General features: G+C 39.9%; 1 long non-coding RNA gene across 1 annotated transcript in view; it reads right to left on the reverse strand.

The window, feature by feature from the left end:
- LOC148188724 (uncharacterized) overlaps positions 1 to 24,224 on the reverse strand; it is a 232,205-nt gene that overhangs the window by 160,469 nt on the left and 47,512 nt on the right. The window lies entirely within an intron of this gene.

Genomic DNA, 24,224 nt, shown 5'->3' on the forward strand with positions numbered 1-24,224 from the left:
TGAAGAAGTTGCTTAGAGACTATACACAAACATCAGATAAACACACAGCCAAAGTTCACAATGTTATCCCCCTCTTTGTCTTGTTTTCCTCTCTGACTATGACGAAAACTAAACAATCTTTTATAATGAGCACAATCTGCAGTACATCTGGTTGTATATTTGTCTGTGTAACAGTATGAGCATGTTAATGCATTGGGTCGGGAGTTTTGCTGGCAGCTATATGGTGGCTAATTCCAGCTTTAGATAAAGTGAATAATTATGGAAGCAATCAATAAAGAGTGAAGCAGGGGAGAGTGCCAGGATGGGAGATAAGACATTGGCTTATTGACTTGTCAAGTGTCGCCATCAACACATACAGCCTTTTGAGTGTAAGTGCTTGTGTGTAAGTGCATGTGTATGTAATTACTCTATAGTGTGCCTCTGTATCTCTTTGTCCTAGTCTGACAGCTAATTAGTTGTGCTGTCTCAAGAGTAAACTCAATAAGGGGAAAATGAGGGAATCAGTGTATCCACCTATTTTCATATTCAGCTGTTATAGCAGAGGGACATTATAGCCCAGAAAACACAAAGATGCTTTTTCATTTAATAACGTCTGCACAATATCAGCAATATACCAGTTATGAATCAGAGAATGAGCAGATTCACACCCAATGATTCGAATATTTCTGCTGCCACAGTTGGCAGTAGGGCTATTTCAAAAAGAAAAGTTTGAATAAGAACAGGTCTTTTTTTGACATTTTGACTAATGATTGAATTTCTAATAAAAAGTGACAGCCTAGTCAGTGAATTTTAAGTTACTTCGACATATCTGATCATTTCCAGGTCTATTTGCAAGCTTGCTGACTTGCATGTTCTTACATGTGGTCCATGCTTATTAAAAGCAAAGCAGCGGACGTCCTTGTGTAACACATAATGTCTAATTAGTAAAATTCAAAGTGTGATGTACCCAAAATAAATTTAAGCTTGTGCCAACCCAGTCCGCTGTTTCCAAATTGTGCATCATGCCTTCTGTCACTAACAAACTTGGCACAATTTAGCTAGTCTTACAAACAAACCCTCCTTATTTAAAGAAGTTGTAGTGTGCACTAAGCAGTTTAAGGACTAATGAAGATGAAGGTGTTTTAAAAAGACCATACCTATTAAATATCACCTGTGTAGATAGACTGTTGAAATTGTCTAATTTTTGGCAACATTTACATCAATATAATTACTCCAAGATTGTTATTTTAAGCAAGGCATATTGGGTTGTTTTTCTTTGTGAGTGCAACAAAGGCGAAAGTTCAGGACTTAAGCAACACATTTACTTATTTTGTTTACTGTAAACATTAAAAACATGTACATGGGACAGAAGGTAAAAACACCCACAAAGGACAGCATTCAGTGTGGGAGATACTTGAAACATCACCTGCTCAGTTCAAGTACATATTCTGATGCTATTTCGGCTCTCACCAAGGCTAATCAATGCTTGATGACTGATCCTATAGTAGTGATACAGTAAACATGTGGGCGCGTCTCATTCTACAGAATCAGCACCATATGGCATTACATAAACACTCAAGAAGAGCAAAGTAGGAAACCTCTTGCTTGAGAACAGAATGATAATTCTTTTTTATAAAATGTATTGAAAAAAATTTAAACTAAGAAGCAGAGAAAGCACGTGCATGCAATTATTTTCTAATGCTGTATGTGTAATGGCACACTAACAGGTTGCATGTTGGTTAACCGTCTGTGCCAGATTCGTGAGCCTGAAAAAACACTCAGCAGCATCCGAAATTAGCTCTGTTTATTTACTGCGTAGAGGAATCAGCCGCCAGCCACCACAAACCGCTGAACTTAACAACTGTCGATCCCAAAAGGACTCCACTCATATCTGGATTGTCTAGAGAAGGTTTATGATTTGATTGCTGTTTGACGGGCAGGGAGGAAGCTTGGTTATCTTTGAGTGTAGCTGTGCTATACATAAACAGTCCCAACCGCAAGAGTTTTCTCTGACAGAGGTGAAAGTTCAGTTTTAATCAATTATTATTATTATTTTCAAAAGCAAATAAATGTTTCAGTTCATTTTTAAGAAAAAAATGTCTTATATTTGCTGGTTCCAGCTGCTTTTCAGTACACTACAAGAGCAAACAAAACACCAACAAAATACAGAGTTTGTTTAAACTGGTGAGTTTTTAGCAGATGTTGAAAAGAAACCACAGATTCAGTAGACTGCAGTGATGCAAGGAGAGCATTCCAAAAATGTAGGTGCTACAGCCTCAAAAGCTTGATCACCACGGGTCTAAAGGCCATGACACGCCAAGCTGATGATTGTCTGCTAACATTGGGCCGACGGTCTTCGTCGTCATGCTGTGTCCCAAACTGTTGGCCTTCATTGAATTCAATCGGCGGAAGCGCCATGGAGCCTGTCGGTGAATGAGATCACTCGGACTGCCCGTTCAGCTCAGTGCATGAGAAGAGAACCGGAAGTGAAAAATGTAAACAAACGGCTAAAGTCAAGAGAGGTCAAAACAACCTTGTTATGTGAGGGATTATTGTGTTGGGTTTTTTTTTTGGGGGGGGGGGGGTTAAGCTCTGAACAGAAACCTTTCCTGATGGGTTGTGTTGTTGTTAACTGGCACACAGTCAATCTGCTTTGTTCTTTCAATAATGAGTTGTGTTGTTAATGTGCTAACTGGCTAACTAGCGTTGTGACGGTTTTCCAGTTTTCCTTTGTTAGTGAGGCTGTCTGGTTGGCTGGCTTGTATGGAGGGGTGTTTCCCCTTACGCAGGTGCAGAATATACATACTTGTTGGCTGTCAGTTTGTGTTTCTGTGGATCTCTGTGGGCTTTCGTTGCTTCGAGTTCTCTGATGTCAGCTTGGTGTTTCACGGTCTTTAAGGCCATTATGTGGGACAGACAACAAATTTTATGTATTTGATTGAAGAGAATGAGTTGAAGAATATGGGTATAATTAATTCAGCCTCATAAGCAGGAGCCGGACCATGTAGTGCCCTGTAAGTGAGAATGAGCATTTTGATCTGGATTCTACTCAACAGGGAGCCAGTGAAGGGATTTTTATTATAGCGGTAATATGAGAGCGTCTATTCCATCTAGTTAGTAGTCGTGAAGCAGCATTCTGGATTGCTTGCAGACGAGCAAGAGCAACTGGAGGCCAATGAAGGGAGGTACAAAAACATGAGCATAAATGATCCAAACAAACATTATATTTCCAAAAAAAAGGCCCATTAATATGTACAGCGTGTGCAGGTTATGTGCTTGTGTCAGCAAGCTGGCACAAGTTTCCTCTTCCTCCCTGGAGCTGATTGCACATTTTCATCCACTTTAATCCAACAGGAAATAGTAAGGAATAGCACACCTGCATGACAGATCTCTAAAATATGTTTCCCTGAGTTTAGAAGCAATGAGATAGTGGAAAATGGTTATGCCCTGAAAGTGTGTACATGTCTGATGGATCATCATGGCCTAAGGCACACATACACGTGCATGCATTCCCCCTCTCTCACACACCAACACACAATAAATAGGATAGAAAGAATGAGCCATGAGAGAGACCTAGGGAGAGATATTAGCTGCATCCCTACACCCCCTACCTGTCTCGCCAAATATGATGTGGCCATATAAAGACAGTCTGCAGCAGCAGGAGAGGACTGCTGAAGCACAGACTTTTCACTGGCTGAAGTAATGGGCGAGGGAGAGGGGGCCAGAAAAACAGAACGACGGAGAAACCTCGACAGTGTTAGGGAGAGCAAGAAAGTGTTAGTGAAACCTTGCGTGCATGTGCAAGAAAGAAAAAAACAGACTGAGAGAGAGGTAATGATGGCATGAGAGGACATAGGGAAAGAGAAAGAAAGAGTGCGAGAGATGAGAGAGAGAGAGAGAGCAGAGCAATCCTAATAGCTGAGGGTAAAACCTGCAATCTACCATTCTGTCTGATCTCAGCCATCCTATGAGTCAAGCCAAGAAAGCTTTGAGATGCTCCATGCACATTAACCTCTACTCATCCTCCACCCACACTCCTCCTCTGCCTCATCCGTCTTTCCCTTCCTACCCACATTAAAGTGAGCGCTTCAAAGATGCTGACATCAAGAGCATAATAACTTGACATTTAGGTATATGTTTGCTTCATTAGCAGGTACAGAACATATGATAACAATTAAAAAAGGCAGACGGAAACACAAGAGGACCAATCAAAGCCCAATACTTCACCAATCTAGACATATTTATCTGGGGTATCCTTTAATCTTTTTTTGAAATCCATACACATTACAGAAAGACAAGCATATATTTATATATTAATAATCCATTTGACCTTAAATTTTTTTTACCTACTCGCAACACTGACACCATTCTTCTTATTGTTACAGTTTCATACTATCATTAGCAACAGCTTTGTGAAGATAATTGGGCACTTCAAAAAGGCAAAAGGGTTCAATTCAAGGTTTGTCCCTCTCGGAGACGGGGCATCTGCAGTCCCATGTGGTACATGTTTTATTACTGAGTAATGTTGGCAAATGTTCTTTTTGGTTAATTCTCTCTAAGTGGGAGCATGTGAATATTTCAATAATGTATGTTACATGTATGGGTGACATCGGCTTGGCCCATTTCAACAACAAGCCAGCCCTTTCAAGCAGTAATAGTTTCTTCAAAAGTTTATATTAACTTGCAGTTTGATGTACTTCCTCATACAGTATTCAAAGATGGCAAGGTAAGAATTAATCACTGATATTACAGCTAAAAACTCTTAGTTTGACTGATACATTATCACAGAAATGGGCAGTGTTTTGCTTAAAGGTCCCATATTATGCTCACTTTCAGGTTCATACTTGTATTTTGGGTTTTTACTAGAACATGGTTACGTGCTTTAAGAGGCAAGAAACACCTTACTTTCCTCATACCATCTGCCTGAACATGCCTGTATTCACTGTCGGTGTGAAACGCTCCATTTTAGCGCTTGTATCTTTAAGACGACCTCCCTAGAAGCTGACTCACAAACATAACATGAAGTGGTGCTGAGCAAATACTCCATCAAATGATTAGTTTAGCCCCATAAAAAAAAGGCCCACCAAAAACTCAACATTAGTTTAAGTGTGCATTATATTCAGAATATTTTCACTGAGATTTAAAATAATTGCCAGTTGTCTCCCCGAAAGTGTTAGCTCAACATCACAGTGATTCAGTCTACTGAGTATAGTTGTGAAATCACAACTTCACGTAAGTCTTGTCAGCTTGTTAACAGGCAAAGTTTCTGCATACAGACAGTGTTCAGTTCTCTGTGGAGTGAGTGTTTTAATTCTTTCACATATAGCCACTATGTCTGCTTCTGCACTAATCTGGCTTTTTAATGGATTTTTAAATGTGAACTCCACCAATTTTATACATGAAAGAAAGTTTAGAGGTTTTGGAGAGAACCCAAGAAATAATTCAACTTCAACTCTGAAAAAAGTTTTATGAAGCTTCCAGAGGGAGCTGTTCGAAGTGATTCATCATTATTGTCCAAAACTGACGCTGGAGGGGTACTTAGTGCGTCGTAGCTTGACTTGTAGGGCTACATCAATACTTAACAAGTTGGAAATGAGAATGAGACAAGCTCTGTCTGAAAACCAAAATCTGCTTACCAGGACCTTTTTTTAAAACCCTGGGTTTTCCTTGCAATAAAAAAAATGATATAATGTGTTCATTACTGTGACGACCCATCCTGTGTTTCTGCTCCGCTTGGCCTGTTTGTGTTTTCTCCTCCACTGGGCTGGCAACACAGTTTGTTACTGAGTTGGCTCACCTTGGCTGATCAGCTGGCAAGCCTACAAAGCTGGTCAGTTCAGACTGTCTCACTCTCCCGCAGCTCTCTCAGCTCCCACGTGATCCCCTGGTTTGGCTGCTTTGTTTTGTATTTTCTTAGTATGCAACATCTTCATCTTCATACACCATTTTCCACTTACGCTGGCACTCACATACACCACTGATGTTACTTGTTGTTCATCTATCATTAAACTGTTTAGTAAATAACACTATTTAATAAACTGTTTCATTTTTGACCTCCGCCCTTTTGTCTGTTCTCCTTTTGTCTGAACTGTGAGCCTGTAAATGACAATTGTGAACTCTAAGGTAGTAAGTAGTGGGACATTTTCAGCGCAGTGAGCTGGGTGGAGTTCTGGGCAGGAGATAGGTGAAAGCATTTGGACATATATTCTCTGGTTTCCTAAATGGCGAACCAAGACTGTGATCCTTCCATGTCATTCACATCATCCTATTTTTTTTTTTATTTTTTTTTTTACCTTAACCAGTCATTTAGATCAACAAATAACCTGTTGTGTTGTTTAAATATAAGAATATGTTTATATAAAATAGGACCATCTGTATTGCATACACAGATTATGGTAGTATGAAGATTTTATTATTTGGCTAATCATACCAGTTCATGACAGGACACAAGATCTGCTTCAGGGGCTTTTAAGGGAAAGGTCTTGTTTAATTTATACAAGGCTGACATATCAGGTGAGACAGATATGCCCAAAATGGAACAGCCATTAGGGGGCCCCTTAAATTTATTTATTTTTAAACTTAAGACACCAAACTAACCAAGGGCATAGCTACTTATTCATCAAAACTGATCTCATAAGCTGATAAAAAAATGAAAATAAAAAAACATATCTTATATCACTTCCTGGGTGATAGGTATAGTGACTTTGTTAAAGAACATATTGTCTATAAAAAAAAAAAGCTTTCTTACTAAAAGGTGGAGTTTTCTTACAAACAAAAAAAAATCTGTTTATATTCAGAGTCTCTCACCAAAACCTGTTCCAGCCAATATTTCAAATGTATTTCCTTCCTCACTGATTGCAAAGCATTACATTATACATAAATATTTTAAATCCTTGATCTATGTTTAAAAGATTACACTCTTCTTCTCCCATGCCTCTGTTGACAAATTGCAGCATTTATTAGGGTGTTGCATCTGCATGTTGATCAGTGGAATATGGTGACACGGTTGTAAACTGTGTTTCACTGCTAGGGTTGGACTGTTATCATTTACATTGAACCATTAACAGTGCTGGTGCCAGTACCTTGAATTCGACACCAGTACCCACAGGTACCTTTTATCGGTCTCAAAAATATAATAACTGACTGTTAACTGTTAAGACACCACTGATAAATATGTGGAAAAAGTAAATATTTAAAAAAAAAACACTATCACAAAAAGCAGTTGACTATTTCTAAAATAAAATGGAAGAAAAAAGCAATCCTGGCTGCCCTAAATGGCGCTGCAGCAATAGTTTTGGCTTGTTTGGAAGCCAACTGTGCTCCATCATCTCCGCAGCTAAGCTTCCCAAAGCTGGGAAGCTGGCTTCTGAGCACTTCATGGTGATTCTGCCTCCTCCCTGAACCAAGCGTTCTCACCCAGGTGTGCTCTTAGGTACTGTAATTTAGCAACAATTGATTAAATCTGAATCAGTACTTGGTAACACCAACATAATTCAGTTGGTACCCTTACAGAGCTGCTATCAACTCTCAAACACACTCAAATTACAAGGTCAGAAAATGAAGCATCACCACTACATAATGTCATTATTAAGATTATTTTGCCGGCAGAAATTATGCACCACCAAGTGATCACAGATATACAAGTCAGATGTAAACTATCAGATGCAGAACAACTGATATTGCAGTGTGAAATGGTTTGACAAGGAAAATTGGAGTTGAAAATAGATGAGGAGAAGTAGGCAGAGGGTGAGAAAGTCAACTACAGCAGAGTATCCAAGTTAAACCTGCTGTATAGGCATATTATATCAATATTTTAAAGCTTCTCCACTTAAGCAACTGGATCTCCAGTATTTGGAGCAAGAAGCTCATGAAAAATGAAGTTAAAAAAAGTAGGCTACACCTGTTATTCCAAAGTTTCAGGTACAATACTTCAGAGTGCTTTTGGATTCTCAGAAAACAAATAGAGGATTACAGTAAGAACTAGATGTAAGAATTAAATGTTCTCTAACAGTAACTTCTGTGTCTCTGTAGACTTGTCCTTCACTGTCTCAACATCTGTCTCAGCCAAATATACTCTTGTGCAGTTCAGAGTGCTGACATTTGGTTTCTACACACATTAAACTGTTTAAAATTACACTGTCTGGGAAAAGATCAGCAGGTAAAAACGTTATCTGTGAACTGCTCCACATCTCCTCCAGTCCTCTGGAGGAGGCTAACTATCTGCAGTTCTGTCTGAAATACTTGTAATCTGGGTTCAGGTTAACTTCAGTATACCAGCCATGTATCTCTCCTCTGTAATATCACTGTGGTGAATTCTGATTAGCTTTGAAGTGGAATTTGCGCTCAGACATAAGAGCACAGAGGGAATATTGCATTGTTTTATGTGCATCTTGAATAAATAATTCATGACTCAGTTAAGGTTTGTAGTAACATAAGTCGTCACATTTATGATGCTTAATCATTACGGGTGTCAGACATGCTGCTGGAACTGAAGGCGCAGCCAAAAGCTTAATTAGTCATAGCATTTTGGATATTAGTCAGCCCACTTCTTATCGGCACTGTTGTTGTCTATTCTTCCAGGTCTGCACTAGAAACAGAGTTAAAAGCTGAAAGAACAGCAGCAGAGCCGTGTAGCTGACACAAACGGAAACGTGGTTGCTGCCAGTAGCCAAAGCACTTTCATTATAATGGATGTAAGCAACAGTATATGCCACTAAACTGATTACAATCCTTTTCAACAGTCAAACATTTAAGAAAAATGACACAATCACCTGTCCCACCACAGAAATCGATCAATTTTGTGCCACAAATGCTTTGAAATACCTTAAAAGGAAATGAGACAAATATTCAACCAGGCTGTAATGGTCAAAACATTTCTCTCTCCTGTGTCTAAACTGTTTATCTGACAGGATTTCACAGCTCCTAACAATTACAACACAGCTGCACAAAGTGCTGGGCAAATACCTAGTTATCAATGACAAATATAGGGTTATGCATGCTTGTACGTGTCGTAAATTTGTACCAGAACTGCTTACATAAAAGCTTTGTCTCTTGAATGAGACTGGGGTTGAGGCGTAATGTTTTTATCATCACTGGCGCTAGGAGCTACAAGTCATTCTCAATGGAAGCCAGTTACAGGAAGCTACAAACTGACACCCGACCCTTGTCAGTGCCGATAAGCGTGATGCACAACAAATCAAAGTTGAGCAGGACCGTGTTTTTGACAATGCAGTAGCTTCCACAGCTTCATAAATGAGTGGAGTATGTGCTTTTTGTGGAAATACAGTCGTTACAACAGTTAGGCGGCTCTGTAGCAGCGCCGCAACAACAAACGCTGCCAATGTGAACACACACTGCTCACACATGCATTGTTGCCCAGGCATACGATACACTCTGAATGCAAAACATCCTCAATACCGCCTCTTTAGTATGAAGTTAAAAGAAAGAATAGGAGCTGTATTTTTGATTGTACTAAAATCACACCATTGAGAAATACCCTGGTATACCGTAATACCGTGACATCAGCCATGCCTACCGTCCAGCAATCAGGCAGCATTTAACTAAAACACCAACTGTCCAGCCATGTTCTCAGCTGATGACGTCCAGTGGTGTATGATGCGAATGGGAAAAGTGGCTTTTGTTGTCAGGATCTGATGCCAAAAGTACTGCAGAAGTGGCGGTATATGACGACTTCGGAATGAGAATGGGCTGTAGACACAGCGGTAGCACATGACAGTCGACATCCTCCCCAGGTCAACATGAGAGTTAGCAATAATAAGGATAGCAGTCCAAAAGGGTATAGGGCATTTCAGATTGTGAGGCAATGGGAGAGAGAACAGACAAAAACAGAAAAGACCTTGAGTGCTGCCTTTCCCCTGTTTCTATGATGTAGAAGGTGCATTTCCTGCCAAATAATTACAGCTTCTTGTATTTTTTTTCATAAAGAAAAATAAACCCCTACGCTTGCCACATTTGTGTTTGGTCCCACAGGACCCTCAGAATCGCAATCCCGCTGCAGTCCTCACAGAAGCAGAAGAGGAAAAAGTTTGTCGCCTTTGAAATGCTGAGCAGAGTGTTTACTGAATTAGATCTTCACATAACAGTGATTTTTATACTGTTTTTCATTACTCTGAAACAGTCGGTTGGCAAAAATCTTACACCACATCACCGTCCCTTTTGTCTCTGGTACAACTAAAGTCAGCGTGGACAATACTTTGCAAGTTGAACACCGAAACCTTTAATAGGCACTTTTCCGGCAGCAACCCTCTGCAGCAGTATTTTATTTTGTGATTGAGCATGACCATAAGGTAGGCACGGAGCCTTAAATGTATGGCTTTTCCATTATAGATAAGAGCCACAGAGAGACAGAGAGAAGCAGCATAGTGCATGTCCTTGATTTAGCAGCATCGATCCCTATCTGCTCTCTAGCCTCTTTCATTTGCTATGTGTAAAAGTGTGTGCGTGTGTGTGTGTGTGTGTGTGTGTGTGTGTGTTGGGGTGGTGGGCAGCCCTATGGCTATGCAGAGCTCAGGCAGAGATAAGGTTATCAGAACACACCTAACTGATATGATTGGCAAGGTGACAGGAGGCCACTGTGGACCCTGAGGGAGTGACTTACCGCCAACACACACACACACACTCACACTCACACTGGCCTTAAAATAAGTTTAATCTTTTGTTTATCCCCATCACAAATGGAGGCAATATCTGCATGAAACACCACAGAGATGTCAAACAGCCATCGCAAACTTCAAAAGATGCTGCTTATAATTTTCAGCAAGTGAACTATCACTTCTGATAACAACACTCCCAAGAGAGACAGAGACAGAAAAGGGGGATGGAGAGTGAAGGAAACAAGGAAAGAGAGGGAGAAAGAAGGATAAAAAAAACATGGGTTTGGAAAAGCAGGGGTGCCTCTGCCTCTCTGAGATAGCTAAACCCGAGTAGCAAAAGAAAAAAAAAAAGCAGTGCAGACCGACAGTGCCACAGAGAGACGGATCTGTAAAGCAACACTGAGACGAGAGATACAGGGGAAGCAACAAGATGAAGGAAGGGATGTGGGGAGAAACAGATAGGAAGAAGAGAGAGAGCGAGGGAGGAAGCGATGGATAGGCCCTAGATACACACCACTGACGCAGCCAGAAAAATGCACAGCTAGACAGAGAGTGAGGCAATGGACACACAGACACAAGCAAACACAACGCTCACTCCCCACTGAGTTCCCCGCTGCGAGCCTCTCAAGCCGAAATGAAAGCACTGTATAAAAGTAGGTGAATCTTTATTGTTAGAGCAGAGGTAGCGGAGAAGAAGACACTGACGTTTTGTAGACTGATATAAATCTGTCAGTGATTGCAGAGTGAGATAGTTTCTCACACGTACAGGAAAAAAGCAAAATGAACTAAGTACACTTTCCTGTTCTTACCGCTCTATCGCCACCATATTTCCTCAGCCGTTATTTCCTATCTCTATCTAAATCGTATTTCCACCCCCTTTATCCCCGCTGTGGTCTCCGCTGCTGGTAAAACACACCCCTGATAAATGGCTCCACATAATCATCCCTTCACTTTATCAGCATGCAGAGGAAAAATGAGTTGCGCAGGGCCGGGAGAAGAGGTGGCAGGGAAGAAAAAGAGGGGAGAACTGGGAGGAAATGAGGGATACGGGTGACAGATGATGGTAAAGGTATCCAGAGCAAGAGATGAGGGGAAAGGAGAAAAGTAAGTAAATGAGGGTGGTGAACAGCAGGAAGGCGAATGAGCGAGGGATGAGTACAAGCAGCTGAAAGGATGGTGATGGGATAGATACATAAAGTTAGGGAGGGACGGGTGATACAGCGAGGGCAATGAGATGAAGGAAAGGAAGGGAGAAGGACAGATTAGTAAAGGGAGGGACAGAGGAAGGCAGAGTGGAGGAAGAGATGGATCGGTCCTACTTGAGTAGACCCGGAGGAAGAGATGAATCTATATGATGCATGATGAGAGCCAGTCTGATAAGACAACCAATCACAGGCTTTGGTCTAAATGGGATAACCAATCATGGGCCTTGGCCGGCATCATCATTCCCCATTTCAGATAAGTCCCCGGCACATCATGTCCATCTTTTACCCCACAGCAAGCTGCAAGCTGCCTCGTGTGAGTGTGTGCGGGTGTGTGTTGTCATATGTGTGTATTGTACTCCATATGTGTTTGTGTCATAGCCTATGGCTGTTTTCTGATTCCAATACATCAATCTTAAATATCCACATATGTGAGAGCCCTGGTGTGGCAGTGCATCTCTTCTATTGCTCTGTTATTGCTACACAGAAAAGCACTGAACAGGCAGAACACAGCAGCAGATTGTTCAAGCTAAGTTTGCATTGTGCTGGATAATGCAACTGCAATCTCAGTCAAGTGCCCTGAAGCACACTTAAGAGATAGTGTTCTTTGATGCACACACTGCAAAAAGAAAAAAAAAATGTCCATTTTAACAAGTAATTTAATCTACACAGTGAACCAAAGGGGCTGAGATATTTCTCTTACACTGTAGTAAGGGCAGATTAACTTTGGAAACTTTTACAAAACACAGGAAAGTGTTTTAAATAAGATAATGCTGCTTGAGTTTTAAAGGGCAACTCCAGTTTTCTATAATTTCAATATTTATCAATATTGATTCATAGGGATGTAACGATTCACCCAACTTATAATTTGATAAAATTTCCGATATGATTTTCTCGCGACTTTTTTCAAATACAAAATGAGATTACAGTAAAATTATGACAAATTATAACATTTGTATAAAATAATTGTAAAATTATAATATTCTATTAATTATTTCAAGCAAAAGTTAGACAAAATACTGCATTTTCTCTTCTACAAGAATGCCTTTTTATTTCTGAGGTATTACGCAATGAATGCATTTCTGGACATTCACAATGTCCCCTGATTTAAAAAAAAAAAACCTTTCACTTGGGACAGAGGCGGCTGGTGTGAAAATGCTTTTGCTAGATGGGGAAAGCAGAGAGGGTGATTTTGAAGAACTAAGTTGGCCATTCCCCACTCGTGGGTGATAATCTGGTCACTCTCTTTGGCTCTTGTTCTCGTTTGGGCGAGCGGGGTTGCATATGCGCTTGTCAGTGTGGTTTGGCCGTGTAGTCATCGTTAAGGAGTATCGTGTGTAGGCGGGGCTGACTGGAGCTCCTCACTATGATGCCGGCTCTCATGCTGCATCACGTTAGTTGTACTATTAATGTACTTCACCAATATTTACAGACTGTTGTCTTTTCTGTTATCTTCCCAATTTATTATTTTCTGACTTAAGGAAGCTCAAATGCCGCCAAACTTCCAATTTGAAACTGGATGATGATGCATCTTCTCTTCCAGTATCACCTGTCGCGTAGCCTTTGCTTCGTCTTATTTACATTGGTGAGCTGTCTCTAGTCTTGGACATGACGTGGATGGATTTTGAACTGCCTCGCGATGCATCGCTACACCCCTATTGAGTCATATATTGAGTTTTTTTGGGTCTTAGTTTGGTTATCATGGTAATGACGTGGAGTGATGACTTGATTTAATGTGAAAATGTTTTATTCTGTGTTTTTACCGGTTTTAATTACCAGGTCCGTTTTTTTTTTTTTGGTTTTTTTTGGAGAGAAGGAAAGCTCTGCAAATAATTAGGGTTCCATTAAATATCTTGTGAACAACTGGGAACTACACTACTCCGCCTGATGTCTGGCTTGTGATCTGAGGTTGGAGACAAAGGTAAGGTCACTGTAGAGTTGTCAGGAGGTAAAAAGACTTACAGCTTGTAAAACAGACATGCATCACACTTTATTGTGCAAGTTGGGGAATATCCAGGCACAGTGTAGTATAGAATTTAGCCTAATCTATGACAACTTCATGAAAGAAAACACCCCTCATTATACTGCTAATGACAATGCTATTTGTCATGAATTATGTATAACCCAAACTGTCACTTGTAAACATCCATCACAGAGTAATCCTGTGTAATTAGTGGTTATGACCGACATTTTGGGTGCTGACGCTTTATTTTAACCTCAAAGTAAAGAGGTTTAAATAATCTGCAAATGTTGTAATATTAAGGATCGTCTTACTGCAGTTTCGTAATGATGTTGCATTCACAAATTGCAGTAATTAAACTGGTAATATGTTCTTCATATTAAAAAAAGGCAAAACCATGAAAATAATATCCAAAATGTAACAAACTAGTTTTATCCTTTATGTTTCTTCACAGATAGCAGAATTTTTTTTCACTGCACCTCCTTATCTTTTCAATATACTCTAAGAATTTGTGACTCTATACCACATTGACCTACTTATTACATTTTTGGCAGTGCACACAGACACAAATGTCAGGAAGTCATGTTGGTCTGAGGGCGATTTAAAATTACCTGGCATAAAATAATTACCAAAACAACATGTCACTACAACTGCAACATTCCGACTTGACAGCGACAGTGTGTGTGTGTGTGTGTGTGTGTGTGTGTGTGTGTGTGTGTGTGTGTGTGTGTGTGAGTGAGTGAGTGAGTGAGTGAGAGAGAGAGAGAGAGAGAGAGAGACAGAAAGAAAGAGGGTGAGAAAAGAAAGAGACATTGTATGACACAGTATTCATGGGAGGTGTGAAGGTCAAAGCATCGGGATGTGCTGTAATTGCGGGAGACGTTTTAATTAAAGCGTTTTGAGAAGGTTTTCGAGGGGTTACAGCCTGTGGGGTGCAGACTGATCCTACTGTCACAGAAACTCACACAGACTGACGTGTGCGTGTGTGTCTGTGTGTGTTTAGGTGTAGGTGTGTGTGCGTGTGTGTTTGTGTGTGAGAGAGAGAGAGACTGTGTGTGCTCACGCATATCAACGTGGGGAGACAGACAGCTTGAGTCCCCTGGCACTGTTGTGACAAGCTTGTTTGAAATCGTCCAAAATAGATTTTTTTTTCTTTTGCCTCTCTATCTCCTAATTGCTTTTTTTCAAGTATATTTTCCTGCTCTCCCTCCCTTCCACCAAGCCCCCCCACCTTTTTTTTTTTGTTTTTTTTTTTTTTACAAAACAGCAAAGGTTTCCAGAAGACGAATTGCCTCTCATTTTAAGTCAGGTAAACATTTTGGTGAGGTTTGTTGTGCTATTTATAAGCCAACAGAGAGCTGTGGCATAAAGTCGTTTCAGAGAGAACTTCCTCAACTAACTCTACAGCTTAGCTCGACTCCAAGAACCTGAAACAAGTTTGCTAAAAATGAAAAAAAAATCAATGATTTTATCCCCATGTAGATGTTTTTTTTTTTTAGTACTATAAAATCCAAAGAAAGACTCCACAATAGTGTTGTCAAAATATTGATGTAATGATGCATATTGATTCTGAATGTTTGAAACAATTTCAATGCTCATTTCCACAGTATTTTTACACTAGTACCAGCTGTGCTTTCTTGTCCTTTATTATTGTTAATCTTTACTGCCAGGGATGTATGATATTGGATTTTTGGACAATATCCATTATGCCAATATTTTCCAACTCATTCAGCTGATTGCCGATACCGGTATATGCACATATGATTTTCCACCTAAATGCAAAGAGCATCAAGTCTCTCCTGTAGTGGAATTAAGATATTATGCCTCCTCTTATCGTGATGGCCAACTGATGGCAGATACAGACATAAAATACAATACTTTTCAAAATATACACATTCACTGGGCAAAACAATAAAACTACTTTAATCTAGGCTACACGCAAAACAAACTATATGTTCTTTTTAAACAAAACAAAACTGTAACATTCCTCCCGCTCCCGGTTGGTGCTCTCCTCAAGACAATCCTGATGATAGCCAAAACCAGGCCAGTTTCATCCATTTTGACTATTAAAGTCGCATAATTAAAGTATAATCTTATTGGCCTGTCATATTGGCAGAAAAGTTCACTTTAGGTCGATCCCTATATTTAAATTTAAAGCCATTATCTGCCTTTACAGATGATGTGCCGGTATTTTCGTGTATCCCTACTCATTCTAGCGTTCTCTGCTACTAACCGACTGACCGACTCAGGAACTGATTCCTACCCAACAAATCAATATAGCCATCCTTTAAGCCATGTCACTAGTGCGGCTTAAAGAGCAAAATTGTTTCATATCATTTTCTCAGACAGGCACCAGCTGCCGAATATTTCATTTTATAGCATAATTATTCAACTTTTCCAATTCTTCTGGATGAATTAAGTGTTTTTAAATGAATGCAAACTACATTTCTGTGTCTGTTCGGGGTGTAAATGATATTCGGAAGTGATGCATTACAGTTCACTCTTTTCTTTCATATGTGTCTGCCCTCTGGATCACTGGAGGCCAGGACTGAGTTTAGCTCCAAATGGATCCCTTATCACACAGTCCCCAGCACTACAGCAATCATTCACTGGTCATGGCAGTGTGTGTGTGTGTGTGTGTGTGTGTGTGTGTGTGTGTGTGTGTGTGTGTGTGTGTGTGTGTGTGTGTGTGTGTGTGTGTGCGCGCGTGTGTTTGTTTGCACTGTACTGTATGTGCATGCTGTGTGTGTACCTGTGTGTATTGTGGTGCAGCTTTGTTCTTGCCTTGTGTCCTCACTATGTGCTGCAGTATTGATTCCTGATGGCCAGAGGCTGGCTGCCTATTGATCCAAGTACTTTCATAAACATGTTGAGATGACTTATGGTGTGTCTGTGTGTGTGTGTGTGTGTGTGTGTGTGTGTGTGTGTGTGTGTGTGTGTGTGTGTGTGTGTGTGTGTGTGTGTGTGTGTGTGACACAAACACTGTACAACCAGGATGATGGGATGATTGATCGGGGGGGCAGACAGGCTCAATGAAATACCAGTGTAATTTTACCCACATAAAGTCATGAAATAGTGCGACCATGTACAAACAAGCTCAACAGCACACCAGGGAAATAAAAGCTTTGAGCATTTAGCCAAAACAGAGTATCTCATTAAGAGCATCAGTCAAAAGCCTGAGAGAGGAGACCATCTTCATTCCAGATAGTGCTGGCCTAAGCACTTATCTGGACAGATTCCTTTTCACCTCGTCTGAAGGCCACAGGAATGAATCTAAAAGACCGAGCTGGACAGACACAAAAGATGTGTGTGTGTGTGTGTGTGTGTGTGTGTGTGTGTGTGTGTGTGTCTGTTTTTTCTGTTATGTGTTTTCTGTGTGTTATCAAACACACAGGGACTACTCCCTTGGTAAATTTGAGATATGAGGAAAGAACTCATGTTTCGCTTCTGTAAAGGTAAACTGGCAACAACAACTGAAGTGAAATCACATCAAAGCACACTGTGTTGTATGATAAAAAAATCGAGTTCTGCAATGAATAACCACACAGATTTTTTTGTCTGTGAAATAAACAACAACAAAACCATTTTGCTGCCAAATCAGACTGTGATTATGGGTCTCACTGTGCTTTAATATTATGTTTGTGCAGTTAGGAAAGTCAGATTATGGAAAAAAACAGTTAATAAAATACTATGTTATTGGTGTTGTTAATTTTATCAAGAGAAAGGTCTCGTTTTGAAGATGTAAAAAAGAAAAATGTCTACAAGGGGACAGATTGCAGATACATGTTTGCAATTAGGTTTGCAGCAGAATACCTGTTTTAGGGTATACCGTGGTATGAAAAGGTATGGTTGTCGTTCCGCCAGAAATCTGACAGTAATATTCGACTGTGACTTAACCTTCCAACCACATATTAATAAAGTTGTCCAGTCCTGTGTCATGCATATTAAAACCATATCCAGAATCAAATCAATACTCTCACTCAGACCTAGAAAAAGTAATTCATGCACTAGTTTTCTCCAGACTCAACTACTGCAACTCCTTTCTCTCTGGCATAAATCAAAAGTCACTTTCCTGCCTCAAACTAGCTCAGAATGCAGCAGCTAGGCTTCTTACTGGTTTTTACAGACGACATCACATCACTGCAATCCTGGTTCCCTCCAAAGGCTCCCCGTTCATCTTAGATTGATTTAAAGATTTTACTGATCACTTTTAAGGCTCACTTGGGTCTGGCCCCAAGCTACATAACAGAAATGCTGATCCCTTATGAGTCAGTTTTCAGCTTTAGATCCTCAGGTGGGGCCCCTTCTGGCTGTCAAGTCAAGGATTGAGACCAAAGGTGGCGGTGCCTTTGCCCTCGTGGCCCCTCGGCTTTGGAACGACCTGCCTGAGGAGATAAGAATCTGTGACTTCTTTTAAATCACTTCTTAAAACCCTTTATTTTTTTTAGAATTGTTTTTATGTGATTATTTTATATGTTTTATTTCATTTTATTTGTGGTTTTACTGCTTTAATTGTTTCTGTTGTTTTTGGACTATCTAACTATTTGTATCATTTCATGTTGACATTATGCATCCTGCACCTTACTTTAGTTGTCCTCTGGTTTTAATTTCATCCTAACTCTACCTAAGTTTCTTCTCGCTTGTGTTCAATAGGACTGTTTGGCTTTCCGTTGTTGTAGCACCGTCTATGTATCCCATTTCTGCTTTGCTTTGTTTGTCAAAGCACTTTGTAAACTCTGTTTTTAAAGGTGTTATAAATAAAGTTATTATTTATGTGTTTATTTATGAGTATGGAGGAAACTAAATACACAGAGTAGGTCTTGTGTCAGAAAAATGAAAAAAACACAAATTTAAAAAAACGGATAACAGAAATTTCTGTCTCCCATAATCCAGGGAATGGCAAAAATAGGTGCAAACACATGTTTGAAAATGCCAATACCGCTTTTAAATTAAGAACGAAGATAAGTCAAATGACTGGAGATGTAATGAACTTGTCTGGAAGAGGATGTGAGCATACTGCCTTTCCACATAGTAAGTAGGACAGTTCATGAGTTAAAACACTTTTCCAAGGATCAAAGTTGCAGAGCGGCTGCGGATAGTTAGGTCACCATGTCTCCAATGGGCATGTAAAGTTTGCTTAACGACACTGGAACTTGTACGGGCAGATGACACATATCGTAAATAGAGGTCACCACTGGTTCAAAAAAGAAGGAGGCCGCTCTTCAAGCAAAGAACGTTATGCCCAGACATAACTGTGGTGGATATTTAAGATTGGAAGGAACCGGGAATCTTGTTTAAGGTTTAAACTGTGTCAAGGGTCATTCTTGCAGAGAAACAGTAATAAATAGCACTCCAAATTCCAAATCTGCAAAGAAACTTTTGACCAAACTACATGAAAAACCTGCAAGTAAACCTTTTGGGTTCAAAACTAAAGCACAGAGTGATGGCAACCTTAACGTTACGGCAAATCAATCTGCAACTGTGTTTAATCCTTTTAGATGAAACCTTGTAGCAATAGCACAAACAGAACAATTTCCTCAAATTCTTAAAATATTTGAATAAAAAATCATTTTTATTCAGAGTTTTTACAAAGGCAGTTTGAGTGCCTGTGTGAGTGAGTGTGTGTGCCCGTATGTGTGTGTGTGTGTCTGTGTTTGGTGTTTACCTGTTCAAGCCTCAGGTGGTAGGTACATATTTAAAGAGCTCCTCAAAGAAAGGAGTTCTGGAAAGAGAGATGATCTAAACAGCTCTCACAGTTCGACACAATTATAGTAACTTCTCTGTGTGCATGCTGTGCTCATGCACATGCATTTGGGCATGCATGTGTGTGTGCGCACTGTGTGTATGTGTTTGAATATTCATCGGTGTCTTAGTGTGTCACACCAAGGGAAATTATGCTGATTGCTTCAATGAAGGAGGCATAAATCATATCCTACACTGTAATCATCTGCTGCAGTTTATGTTTGCAATAAATCTTATCACAACTGTGCTGGGTATCTTACAAATCAGACCGTGACACCTGTTTCACTTCGAGGGGGACTACACAAAATACATCGATGTGCAAACTGTGATATTTCATACTTAAATAATCATCTTTTTGTGGTTGACGTACTGTGTTGAGACTACAAGTCTGTGGCCGCGGGGTTATTTTCAGCTCTGGGGGGGAAAAAAATCAATATTAAAGTGAGAGTATTAATGAATGTTTAAGCATCTGCTTCAAACTACTATTGATCAGATGGCCTTATCAGTGGCACTGGGCCTATCCAAGTAGAACAATGATCCTCACACTCGGAGAAATCTCCCTAGATATTAACACATGGATAACTGATAGACCGAACATCTGTTCTGCGGATGCCAAGAATGAACTGACTTAAAATGCGAAGACAACTGTTCCTTCCCAAGTTACAGGGGAAGTGAGGATTTGACTTTGAACACAAGCTCACATCTGGAAAATCCTAGTTACTGTTTATAATTAACTTTGTTCAAAACTTATACAAAGCTACTGATTACTGTTTGCAGAAATGCTCAGTGAAATCATGGCAGTGTTTGAGCTGTTTGATAAATAGATCGCATCAATGTGCAGCCACCATAGACTGTATAAAATAATGGACGCAGCTATGATGTCAACCATTAGTTGGTGGACTCTCATTTTGAAGCCTTGAGTTCGGCATTTTGGCCATCGCGATCTTGGTTTTTTGAAGCCATAAGTGACTATTTTTGGACAAGAAGTTGGAGCTGTGGAAAAGCAAGGGGTGGGTCTGACTCATGCATTGTTGGGGCCTCTTACAGACAGCCGTCCCTCATGCAACCCTTCTCTTAAATATGCGTAACTTTTAACTTTATAGTGTATTGTATAGTTGTAGTGTACATGTAAACAGATGATTTCGGCCCTTGTAAAGTTGTCATGAATGTTGCAATTAGCCTTAAAGACCAAAACCGGTGTTTCATACCAGGCTGTAAACATAATTATTTCCGATGTACAAGTGTAGCATTTTAACAGTCTCAAGTGGCCATTTAAGGAACTGCACTCTTGGCACTTTGGAGAGGTTGCCACTTGGCTGCCTCCTTGAGAATATCCATGCATGTTTATACTGTACATACAGACATAAATGGGTCAGTGACGCTATTTTTTGCTTGTGTGTGTCCATATTGGTTAAAAGGATTAACATTTAAAAACATTTAAATTTACAAATTATTAGTGTACATTCGTTTTTGAGGACAGAGTCTTAAATCTCTGGTTTGAGTCAATTTTGTGCAAAAATATCAGTGTGGTGTAACTGTAAAAACTTTGTACCAAAACATAATGATAAAATAATAAAAAATATAATCAAATAATAATAATAATACAGTAATCAGAATTTCCCTCAGGATTAATAAAGTATCTGTCTATCTGTCTATCTATCTATCTATCTATCTATCTATCTATCTATCTATCTATCTATCTATCTATCTATAATCCATATGACAAAATTATACATAGCGAGAAGGAAGGACAGGTTACTATAAGATGTAGGAAGTTTAGTTAACCGATTTGTTTCTTCTGGCTTTTCAGTAAATACAATTGCATATCATCTGAAAGCAATTTAAGTTTACAGAGTGATGTCTAATCATTTTGCCTGAGGGTAGCATAAAGTTAATAAAACTGATCCAAGCACAGAACCTAGGGGAACTCAGTGACTAGTAAATAAAAGTAACAGAACACCACTGTTCTAAATATTATGATTAATTTGGGGAATAATTTTAGTCAAGTACACTTGTTGTAGTTTTAAGGAGGTAGAGACACCATTCATGGAGCCAAAAAGACTATATGACAGAAAATTATATCACAAAGAAGAACCCCAGATGATGCTAACCGTTGCATGCCAAGTTAAGTAGTTCCCTTAAAAATACACATTCATTATACACGCATAAATACATCCCATTCTATCTCCTTTCATTTACAGCTCACCTCTTTTTATTGTCTCCCTCATCCACAATTCATCTTGGATAGTTTCTTCAATGTACTACATATTACAGAAACACACTAGTTGGCCAAAATCATTTCTGCTTTCTGTCTCTCCACAAAAATAGAAAGCGCAGCATCATGGGGATTGTAGTTGCAAACATCACACTGGTTGTGATGCACACAGTGGATTTGGAGACTGTTTGCACATAGAGTGCGTAGGCTCTATAGAAACAGAGCTAGCTTTACTTGGGGCACAGGGAGACAGTAAGCAAGTGATGCAATTATAGGATCTGACATTTAAACACCCACCCGTGTTTTAACATTCACACATACACACACCATACGTATGCACTCTCTTTAGAACGAAGGATTGACATGTTCGCCTAGAAGAGGAAAACAAAGAAATGGAGTCTTTCCTCTTCCCACACACACACTCTGTATGGATGGCATTTGTGCTTTATAACAATACAGTGGTTCTGAGAGAGCAGATTAGCGTGTCTGTGTGTGTGTGTGCTGTATCTCTATGAATGTGTGTCTGTAGCTGTCTGGAGCCCATCCATCTCTGTTTCGCTCCTGGTGTGTCTCAGCCAAACACAGATAGTGAAGCTGGCTGTGGTTAGCAACCAAATCCTTCCTTCAGGCATACAGTACTTTCTATCAAATTAAAGCGTTATTTAAACTTTACAAACTCTTTCAATGCTCTGCAAATTGCAAATGTGCGTTTGCATTGCATACAAAGTAAAACAGACAAGTCATTGTGAATATACAATTCACCTGAAGAACCTTCTACATATTGCAGCTGCAAGAAGGCTTCTTAGATTCAAATCCCCAAAACTAGATTAACTTCATACTTTGATACTTTAGGATAGAAAGATGAAGCCATTATAAATGAGGATGCAACCCTGTTAGACTGGCTCCAGGCCTCACTCAAGTCAAACACAGATGCTCAACATCATAACATCTTCCTCTCCAGCCCACACTAGAGGCCCCTGGTTTAAGGGCAGTAAACTTTAATGTTTATTGGCAGTGCAAAAGGTTAGTTTGCAAGTGGGACAGAGTCACAAAATTAGCACAGTTAAAAGACTAAAGGGGTAGGGCTAAGTAAAAGTAATAATTCTCGGTGCCTTGCGTAAGTACCAGCCATGCAGGCTATAGATATAATAACTCTTTATCACAAGAAAGTGTAACATTATTTCATATCTGTGAAATTTTACCACCACAGCCTTACTGCGAGCCAGCAGACTTTAAACGCTTTAAACCACGTTTACCTGAACCACTAATTCCTGACATAATTATATTTTTAAAACATCCATGTATAGTTTGAACTCCACCATAAACTTTAATAACTCAGAGATTTTGTCACCCCTTATCCTCTGCTTAATAATACTGTATTTTATATTTCTCCAGGTCAGTAACATTATTAAAGGAGCTGCTTGATTTGGCCTATCCCCCTGACATTAACAGCATTTCATTTTTATTTTGCCTCCAAACAAAAAAATTCTCCAACTAAAAGTGTATATGAGATATTATATAAGTTGTAGGAAAGTAGAGATGATCTTCAATAATTGCATACACAAGAGCTTGTATCTTTTATTTTAGTACAGCTAACACAAAAGCCAAGAATATTATACTCAAACAAACTGTTAAAAAAGAAGTTACTCCACAAAAACACTGCATTACCATATTTTAACATTGACACTGGGCCTAGGTTCCCGCCTGCCTTATGCCTTATGCTGGGGAAAGGGTACCGACCGACCTCCAAGTCCAGGTGAGCCAGTTTTAGGCCGTGCACAGATATGTGCTCTAGCTTGCCACTGACGTCCATCTCAAAGTGTTTGTCTCTCGACACAGGACACGGAACAAGCCTTTGTGCTGCGGCTGTTAGAGTCTGTAGTGGGTGTCTTATCCTCCAACCGCAGCCCTGTGACTGTCATTCTGAAAGCCTGCACATCCGGGTTTGTAGCCTGAGTTAGTCACACAACCTACAGCAAGCCAACAGACCCTTAAGGGGACACTAAATAACCTACACAGTGGTTCAAAGAAAGCAAAATGCAATGCAAAGTCAATTGCTCATTTTATCTGCAAAGACCTTCTATATAGTGCCGTGGGAAATACATGCTTTATACCTTAGAGCTGCGGTATGTTCGACCATCATGGAAGTGTCCTCAGAAAGTCTCAGAAATAGCTATGTCCAAAATCTGCAACAAGGTAAGTCAAAAGAAAAATAAGTGCTTAGCAGAGCTGAACAAGTTGCTCTTACCTGCAACACATAGACCTCACGAGCCACCGAGGCTTCTGTCACCATGCATGGTCTATCCTCTCACGCCCTCCGGTCCAGACCCTTGCACGAGAGTCACACAGGGGCAACTGCTGCAGAGCTACTTCGTAATGTAGTGACTGAATAAAACATTGCGGAGAGAGCCACAGGCAATGCATCTAATATGGTTGTTGCCGCCCAATTAGCCAGCTTCCTCAATGTCAAGTGCTACGAGCACAACCACAACCTGGCCCCACAGCCTGCACTA

This window comes from Plectropomus leopardus, chromosome 9 (assembly GCF_026936395.1).
Source record: "Plectropomus leopardus strain MGB_pleo_1.0 chromosome 9, ASM2693639v1, whole genome shotgun sequence".
NCBI classification, from domain to species: Eukaryota; Metazoa; Chordata; class Actinopteri; order Perciformes; family Serranidae; genus Plectropomus; species Plectropomus leopardus.